Source organism: Dendroctonus ponderosae, unplaced genomic scaffold, assembly GCF_020466585.1.
Source record: "Dendroctonus ponderosae isolate FM_Combo_2020 unplaced genomic scaffold, Dpon_F_20191213v2 Dpon_F_20191213_3, whole genome shotgun sequence".
In the NCBI taxonomy this organism is placed as follows: domain Eukaryota; kingdom Metazoa; phylum Arthropoda; class Insecta; order Coleoptera; family Curculionidae; genus Dendroctonus; species Dendroctonus ponderosae.
The window spans coordinates 8,383,688-8,393,526 of NW_026018508.1; the positions used below are offsets into that span (position 1 = coordinate 8,383,688).

Consider the following 9,839-nt stretch of genomic DNA (forward strand, 5'->3'; position numbering starts at 1 on the left):
TATCTGGAACTTTGTTTTCAACATAATCGAATGAGAGTTATTTTCTCCAAACCGTGACTGAGTTTAATTTCGTCAATTAGTTGCAGGTTTAATGATTTTGAGACCATACATGATTTAATAATCATGGTTCGTTTAGTGTCCAAGTTGAGATGCTCAATAATGAAGAAGTTTCGGATCAAGCAAGCATGGAGAGGAATAGCTTCACAAGCCAGCCTTTAAATTTAGAGTATCATTAATGCATCTTATCGTAGGATAAATTAGCCATCTACATTCTTTACCTACCATTGTCTGGTGTTTGTTTGTGTACCTACGGATGTAAAGCATGTCTGTGTATACACGTAAAATCTCAAGGAAAGTCTGGTGTCTCGATCGCAGCACTCAACGTGTCGTAAACCGTGTACAAGAGGGCAGATGTTAATTTTGTTGGCGGCAGTGCGTGAGAATTGATTTTAAATTACTTTACAGAAACAAAAGGATGGTATAATGACATGGGAAGGGCTGTTTTTAAGTGTATTTATTGACGTGATTTGTCATATATTACGTTGACACGACTACCCACTCATTCCGCTTGCAAACAGGATTACTCTTTAAAAAACGATAAATGGAAAACCGGGTTGTGGTGATGTTGTGGGCTCAAAACTATTTAATTAAGACACTTAACAGAAAGAAGGTGAATATTCAGTCATCGTCACAAACGGCAATAGTGGCCATTGTTGCGTTAAGCAAAATTACTTTGAAAAGTAGTCCAACTGACTCCTCATGTATTTTACAAAACCGGAGTATGATTCTTTCTTTCTAGAAACCGCCACAGAACCAAGCAGCGCGTGGTTTAATACTTCGGGAGTGCTCAACAGGAAATAAGAGTTATTTATTGCCACGTCCAAAAATCGCCAAAATTTAAGGGCATGATTAGGAGCTTTAAAATTAAGTATCTCACCTCTGAGCACCGTAATTACAATGTATCGCAGTCTTTCTATTGCACAAACACATTTTGTATTGATAGTATATGTGGCTGTTCTTTACTGCCATAAATTATTCAAAGATCAATTCAGTAAGCTTTGCAATTTGTCTACTCGTGGACTCTTTATTAATAGTTGACATTTCAAGAGCATTATATACCTCAGTATATTATACTTCTTTTTGTAAGAAGAAGATAAAGATATTGTAGAGAAACAACGCTTCAACAATAATACAACTGGAAAACTCCAGTTGTATAAGGCATCGTAAAATTGCTCGCAGCACTAAGATTGTATTTGAGAAATATTGCAATTTATTTTCAATCACAAGTTCAGTATGTGAACTGCTCCAGAAACTTGGCTAAAATCTGGTCTTTTGTATATTAAATCAAATTCTGTATTTCGTTTGTTTTTTTCAAATAGAAGATTTTCACTTTTAATCATGAGTAAGTGTGCACATTTCAAATGTTTTGTGAAGCAAATATGGTTTGCTGTTTATTAAAAAAAAAAATTCTTCTCAGAAGATGACAATGGTCATAGAAAATTAATGTGATCCCATCTGAACAGGTGAGTATTGCAAACATTACTAATAAGATTCAAACCAAATTGGAATCAAAGGAAACTCATGTTATGAAGTATAGGTGAGTAGTTCTATAATAAATTGTATATTTATGTGATAAAACTCACGTAATGATTAAAAAGTACTTACTCATTTACGAGTCAACGTAGACCCTTAAGTATATTATTGCTGATGAAACCCAATTGAGAAACTACTACTTATTTGAAACTAGTTTCTTCTCATCTGATTAGAGTGACGAATTGATCGCTCCACGAGCAAAATATATCTTTTCTTATTACGTTTCTGTTTGAATTTCGTAGTTTTTGATTTATGACATAAGCATACTCATTTGTGTGGTATGAGCGTGTGTGCTAAGATGAAAGGAATGCTGTGGAGGAGGCTTAGCGGTTAACAGAGTGCTGTGTATATTGTTTGAGAGAGTTATAAAGTGTGCTGTAATGTATGCAAGTGAAATCTGGGGTGAGAAGGCAATGAATTCGAGAGTGAAGAGGCAGCTGCATGCGACTCACAGATTGATGCTGTTGGGTATGGGACGGTGCTATCGGACCACCTTCACTAAGGCTCTGCAGGTGCTCTGCGCATCAACCCAGGTGTTGCTGGAGTGTTTCTGTATGTGGAAATTTACAGAGGAATTTGGAATGCATGTGAGAGCAGGTCGGGAGAGGGAGTCCTCGATGGTTGTTCTGTATAGGCGTTTGGAGCAACTTTTGGCAGTAGACCTCAACGTTACTGAAGGGATTGGAAAGTTTGGTGTGATGCGGCTGTGAAAGGAGGCAAGGTAGTGTAGTAGTAGTGTATTTTGGATGTGTGTGGTTGTGGTGCGAGATGAGGAATGGGTTGAATGGGGAGGAAAATGTGTGGCACAAATGGCGACTGTGGCCATGGTCAAGCCTCTTCAAATGCTATTGTTTCGGGCGGTGCGGGGTGAAAGGGCGCTAGTCTTCATAGATTCTGGGGAGGCCATCGAAAGTTTGGAGAATTGCAACACCATTTAGGCATTAGCTGTACAGGTGCACGGTTTCATCCACAATCTAAAAGACATGGGGGTGAAGATCGGAATTCTCTGGGAGACCCTCAGGGGTACTTGGGGTAGCGCGCTAGAGGACGATTTGGCGAGGAGGGCTCTCTGGGGTGTGCCAAAGGGTAAAGTGGAAATCCTTAGAACAAAGGCTTTTGTTCGAAATCGCAGGAAGGCCTCATGGACCTACCTGCAGTGTGTGTGAGCGTGTGGGAAAGGGGCTGTTGGGTCTAGGAAAGAAGGCAATGCAGCTGGCTACTGGGCATGGCAACATCCGCGCCTCTCACCATAGGTTTGGGTTGAGGAGCTGCGGAGAGTGTGAATGCGGCCATGGCGCGGAGACGGCTCAGTATACCATGGTGGATCTCCCTCCGGATGGGGGCTTTGGAATGATACTTGAGAGGGAAAAACGGAAAGGGTGACCGGGGTGTCCTGGACTCATTTGTGAGATTTGCCGATCTGGTGGCCTTTGACAAAGACTGGGACGCGACGTGAAGGGCCATGGAAATAGAAGGGGGTGGAAGTGCTGGTTACGGTCGAAATGTTTCTAGTTGCGAGTGTATATCTTCTATTTAGGGGCGCTGTTTAAGTTTGCTAAAGTTGCCCACAGAACAAAGTGAACGCATATGTACGTGGTCATCAAGCCCCAGTATGGCTTTTAGTTTTCTTCTGGGGTTTAGGGTAGGATTAACGCTGTATCCAGCGGCTTAAGGAAATCTATTTAACTGACAGGCTGATTAAGGGAGACTTTTTCTGTTAATTTACTGGTTGTGTTTAATGTTATTAAACTTTTTAAATTTTAGTTGGAGCAAGCAATCAGCTTACCAAAAGAAACGATTTTTTCATGATTACACTGACTAACTTCAATAAGAACTAGAAACGAATTTCAATGACCTGGCGATATTTAAACTTCTGAAAAATAGTTAAATTGAAGAAAATAGCTGCGACGCATTCTAAAGTTAAAAGTTTTTGGCATGAAAAAAATCCGATTAGGCACTACTGTAGTGTTCTTTTTTAATACTTATTAATGCCGTTTTTTGGGGTTAAAACAATCTTATTTTGAATCAGTAAATCGTGCTTTATTGTTGATATAATGTTACATTTTTGAAAGTCAAAGTCTAAATATATGCTTCTCGCTAATGGTAATTGTACCTGTTATTGACTTCAATGATTGTTTATCGAAAGTCTAATGAGTCAACCTACTAAATGGGATTCAGTCAAATTATAGTAGGTATACTTAAGCGCTAATTTTTACTTTTTGCTACCAATTTCGGTTTTATTAGGTGGGGTTAACGTAGACATTATGTATCTCCCACATGAAATTATTCGTGCAGCAACTACGTGGTGCCTTTGATTGAAGGTTGACATTGCCTTAATTTGAACGGATTGGAATTTTTTTCCGAACTTTCTAATTGACTGTCGTCAGTGGCATTTTTTTTCTTAACTATAAATTTAGTCCCAAAGTTCCAAAGCTACCCGAGTTATATGGACTGTTTTTTTTTTCCTTTTATTGGGTTGATCATAATCTCATTCTCGATCGTATGTAATCCCTTTTTCAAATTAATTGCTTCGTAGACCACTTAACATTAATCCAAGTTTGAGATTTAGAATTAATCTTTAATTCTACGCAAAATGGTCATTAATCAATCTAGCGGGACACTAAATATTTCTTTTTAAAAGGGCTATCTTATTTACGAGCCGCGTCTCCGATAAATACACCCTAATAATTCTTTGAAAACCACACACTCAATTCTCTCCATTGTAATTCTTTCCGACATCAAGGGCCCACAGCGGGGGCCTACGCGACAAAAGGGCGGACGCCCCCCGCCGTACAACAATGAAGTCGAGTTTGGAACTTCGTTGTTCTATCGAGAACAAGAACACCCCTGTAAGTGGTAAACCTGTTTAGTAAAAGGTTTCAGACGTCTGTCAATGGTGTGCTTATTGTTAATAGTAAATAGAGACTGCATATTTCCTCAAATTTAAGTTCCGGAAGTTGAAAAATATTTTTTTTTTTAGTGTCACATAAACAAAGTTATTGGAAAAAGTGATCTTAGAAAGCAGATAGCGATTAACATTGCATTACTAAGTAGATCATCAATTTTTCGGCCGAAAACATGATGTTCAGGCATTATGTTGATAATTTTTCTCATAATACTCGGCAGCAAATAAAGATATCGCAAGAAAATTTTTCTGCTATTATTAAAGAAGCTGGATATTGGATGTTGGAATTTTTTAAATCAAAGTTTTAACCATGATAAATTGCATGAATTAAGTTTTAAACGAATTGAGATTTCATTCAGTTTTGACGAAGCAGAACCACTAGACGAGACATCGCAATTGTATAATTTTTTTGTTGATGGGGGTTTAGGCAATATTTAAGACTATTACTTTTCAAAAAAATTACGTCGTAAATTGTATGATGTATTTATATTTAATTAATGTATGCATTTCATTCGTTCTGTGCAATGGAAATTCAACATTGTTTTAATGAGTTTCTTCACACATGTTTATTTACACACACATCAACACACATGTTTATTTACACACACATCAACACACATGTTTATTTACGTGTAAATTACCAAAGAAAACAGGTGAAATTAAAAGGCAAATAGGAAAAGAGGCAAAAACTTCACTGTTTTAATCGGTTTTTCAAAACAATGCTTAAGCACCAATATTTCAATGCACATACTTATTACATTAGTTTTGCAGTCATTTATCAATATTCTCCAACAGGACCAGAGATAACAAGTCACTTCATAGAAAACTTTTGCAGTTTTATAACCTGTCATTCAATACTTACTGATTTTTCAATCTGAAAGCAGTCTTAATAAAGCATTTGCTCTGGGCACAAGTGTGCAAATTAAATAGAATGATAGGGAGAAGAGCTTATAAAGCCTTTCCTTCACTATTGTTTGATAATGTCTTCATCAAAAGTTCCAGGCCCGACGAAATCTGGGCGAAACATAGATTTTTCTTGATTGAGTTTTGATCATATGAAGCTGAAAAGGCCACCTCTAAAAGTAAAAATTAAACTTCTACTGGCAAAAAACTATAATTATCTCACTTAAAAGTCAGTCAAGCGTTATTCGCTTAACTGATTTAAATAAAAATAAAAGAAAAGCAGTATCCATCCAATACTTACTAATAGTATCTATATATTTTTAACATACATCTCATACTCCAGAACACCGATTATTAATAAATACCACAAAAAGAAAGTGTTCAATTTAGCCTGTTTTACAGTTTGCAAAACCTGTACTAAGAACTGTGCAATATTTAAAGCTACTACCGCCAATATCTTCGGAATTCGCTTTGGACTATTCGGAAACCTAATATGTTGTTAATAGTGAAAATATTACCAATTGAAATATCTAGGGACTGTGTCTAGATAGCTGCATATGACTAAATGATATACGAGTATAAGCAATTTGGGTGAAATAAGAATCTAATTTGCCAAAAAAAAATCCTAAATCAGCAACGAAAAAAAATTGGTGACGTAAATTGAATAGGTTACTTTCGTATGCTAAATTCACCATCGGGCATCTGAATATACCAAAAGTTGCAAATCTAATTCATTCATTTTCAATATCTATAAGTAGTATCTAATATAAATAGGAATTAAAATGACTGATAAATTTATTGTCAAAATGGATGTTACAAAATGTACTTTATGATTTATGTCTATTTCGCACGGATGTCGGCGAATTGCCTGCAAATATTGCCTATTCTCCCGGAAAAACAATATTTCTCGACTTTGTGACGTCAATAACTATTAAAATTAAAGTGAAAAATTATTATATTGATCTAACTTAGGTAACTATAATACCTTCTAACATGTTAGAGAAGTTGAAGATATTGAAAATATGTATATATTCTTTAAGTTTAACCGGAATACTTATTTGTGCACTCAGCACTGCAAATGGTTCACCGCTATTGGTATTTCCGCTGCGAACGAAATCGAACACCATCATTTTTACGAAACTTTATTTACCGCAACAATATTTTCCAATATATCATAAAGGAGAACCATTTGTTAAAATACTCATTATACGCAAAATGTTTAATTAAAGTAGTGAAAGCCCAATTATTCTGTGTTCAAGTAACCCTTGATCTAAAGGTGTTCGCCTGGACTTGCAATTCATTATGTAAATTAAACCAAAGAAGCAATAAATATGCATCAAAGCAACTTTAATAAGTTAGACATAGCGGTTCCTAGAAGTTTCTTAAATAGCTTGCCTATTTATATAAAGACATTAAACAGAACAGAAAGCGTGACATTAAGGCTAATACTCAATTATTTCACGCTTTTAAGTGACATCTTTACTTTTATGAGCTTCGATTTTGTATATTCTTTTAATCCGTTTTCGTAGCTTCATATCTCAATGTCGATTACCTGCTCTAGATGTTTACTTAAGTCGGTGGAAAAAGTTAATATTTTTAAAGATAATACCAACAAAATGGGAATGTTTGCTTTACCAGATATATGTATATGTTTTTTAAATGCTAAATAAGCACTACCGATGTTATAATTATAAACTGGCTACCACAGAAGAGTAACAGTTGACTGATTGACAGAAAACTGAAGTGTATGTAGTTGTTTAAAGTATTCGTGAACAAAAATGTATAGTTTATTGAGGAAAAGTACATGGACTAAAAGTTTCTGTGCAATCGCTTTGCTGCATTGCATATTGATAATAATACTTAGTACCTGATAAGCCCGGATGGCCGTTAAGCTCTTGCTACCAAAATTGATTGGGACAGAAAATTTCTGCCGCATTTGATTGGACACAGATGAATTTCTATTGGTCGACTGTTTTTACGGCACCATGCTGTAGACGCGACTGCGGTCAGTATCGCGTTGTTTTATTTTGATTTTTTTTTAAACTGTTATTGAGGAAATTATGAGTCTTCCCTACCAGCTGTCTACTAATGATAATTTTTCTAATTTGGATCATTCAAAATTCGGTATAAAGCGAGTGATTTTGTCTAAAAATCGTATATTGCAAAATTGAAATCGGTTGAGAAACTTGAAAGTCATGAGAGTTTGAATATCGAAAAGACGATTTTCAAGACAAATGTTATCAATGTTTTCCTTGTGAGTTTAAGGTCGCAATTGTCTTGACAAAACAGACTTTGTATGAAGAAGTTTTCAGCATAACTCTGTTAACATCGGGCCGATTTAAATATTTTGACATTTGTTGAAAAACTTTCGATTTTCTTTAAAAACTGGATCTCGGAAAATTGCAACTGGTTGAAAAACGTATGACAATTTCAAGATCGAAAAGACGATTTTCCGAGCCAAATAGTTTGGATTTTTATCTCGATTAACTAATTTTCAAAATAGTACATGATATTGTTTGCAGGGTGTGCAAGTGTACTTATTTTCGACACATTCACTGTATATAAGAAAATTTGTACTTGCAACAGCTTGGAAGGAAATTGGTTCTGAATATTGGCAAGCGTAAAACAACGTGCACATACTTCCACTCTTTGCCCTGCAGCTGGGTCGTTCATCAATATTTGTCAGAAATTAAAAACTCTTAAAAAGCCTATAGATTTGGGGTAAAAAGTGGTTTCAGGGACAAAGTTCATTTTGGTCACCGTTTCAGCGCCAAGGGGAGTTTAAAATTTAAATGATCTGAAGCTCTGGTTGCTTTTGCTAGAAGTTTGGAGGCGCATCAAATTTTGTTAACCCCGTAATTCATTTTTAGGAGCAACTCAATGGGACATTTAGACATTTTTTTTATTTCGTAAATTTTCTAATTTTTTACGTTTAATTGTAATTGTCAAATTCATCATCGAGTCATGAAAAACCCACGTTTAAATTAACATGGCTTTCGTCCATAGCTTCCGAAAAAATGGAATTTGAAGTTAGAGAGATTTAAAGTGCCATCGACAATGTTTGCACACATATTTGCCATAACTTCACAACTGTTGTCAATATTTCAAAACGAAAACTTGGGTTACCACGGGTATTCTCTAGAGTTCATCTGTCTTGAAAAGAATCGACATTGGCAACGGTTTGGGAGATACTGAACTCTGAATGTTGGCAACCGTTCGACTGTTCCTTTTGCGCAAACCTCCACTCTTTTGGCCATAAATTCGTTAAATGTCAAGATACTTGAAAAGTTCCAATTCGCCGAAAAAGCCCAAAAAACTACCTGTAAAAACTTCAAACCCAAAAGAAATCAGAATTTTAGAAAAATTATAAATAATCTTAACCAGCTTTCTACAAGCTGGCGCCCCATCCTCCAAGCGTCAGAGTATATTTTTTCATGCCAAATTAAATGCTCTCGCATTTTTGTTCGATTTTTATAATACTTTGAGTCTTTTCAGCTGGATATGTTATGTAGAGTCATAGTTAGATCCGCATTCAAACCTCCGACGGAATATGAAACTTGCTTTTCACACGAGTTTTAGATTTAGCATTTTGCTCAATTTTTATGAAAATGAGGCATAAAGTCAATTTATATGAAACAGCTGGATGTGTCGTGCAGAAGTGATCTAATTATCTAAGGAGAAGATCCACTCAATCAATCTACACGTTTGATTAAGAGCGGTGGAATTAGTCACTTTATGTTTGCACGACTTCTCGGATCAGCTTTTTGCCGATTTTTAACAACACTTACGTTACAATAATATATAGCAAATTACTTCTTTCAGAAACACAGTAAGTTTATTCTGCATCTAGACATAAACATGTGTTATTTTTTACAAACTTCTTTTTGGGTATTTCGCCTCAAAAATGTTTGTCTTTAAAAAAGACAGAATTTCCTCACGTCTTTTATTACAGATTGATAAATAGTGCTCCTATTTCGCAATAAGAACGAATTATTTATCAAAAAGTAATCAAGAACTATCACCTAGAGCATCCTGCGACACACTTAGGCTCAAGCTGATTATAAACATGTGCATCTGCAGCCGATATCGTTATACCAAATAATATCCTCGTAAACGAACGTTTGTTTCCATACATATTCTTTGATTATTCGTTTAGTACATTCACCAATTTATAAGTGTTGGTACCCAAAATTAGTAATTTTTGCATCAGACAATTTATACACACAATACACTGGCTGATTTATTTCCTTCAATTGTCTTGTTTGTATGTATGTATTTTGTGAAGACGAACAGTGGGTGGAAGGGTAAGTGTTTTGTTTTCAATTCAAATTTGTATGGGCCTTCCAATGAGCTCTTGAAATACGTTTTTATAATATGTTTGAGCACTTTACTCAGAAGTAAAAATCATATAATAGGTCTCTAGCTGTGTACTTAGGTA

General features: G+C 35.6%; 1 long non-coding RNA gene across 1 annotated transcript; it reads left to right on the forward strand.

Annotated features, from left to right (window-relative positions):
* Positions 1-535: 535 nt before the first annotated feature.
* On the forward strand, positions 536-1,072 carry LOC125503946. Its single transcript, XR_007281183.1, has 2 exons — positions 536-670; positions 800-1,072. It is a non-coding gene; the product is annotated as an uncharacterized LOC125503946 (long non-coding RNA).
* The last annotated feature ends 8,767 nt before the right edge of the window (positions 1,073-9,839 follow it).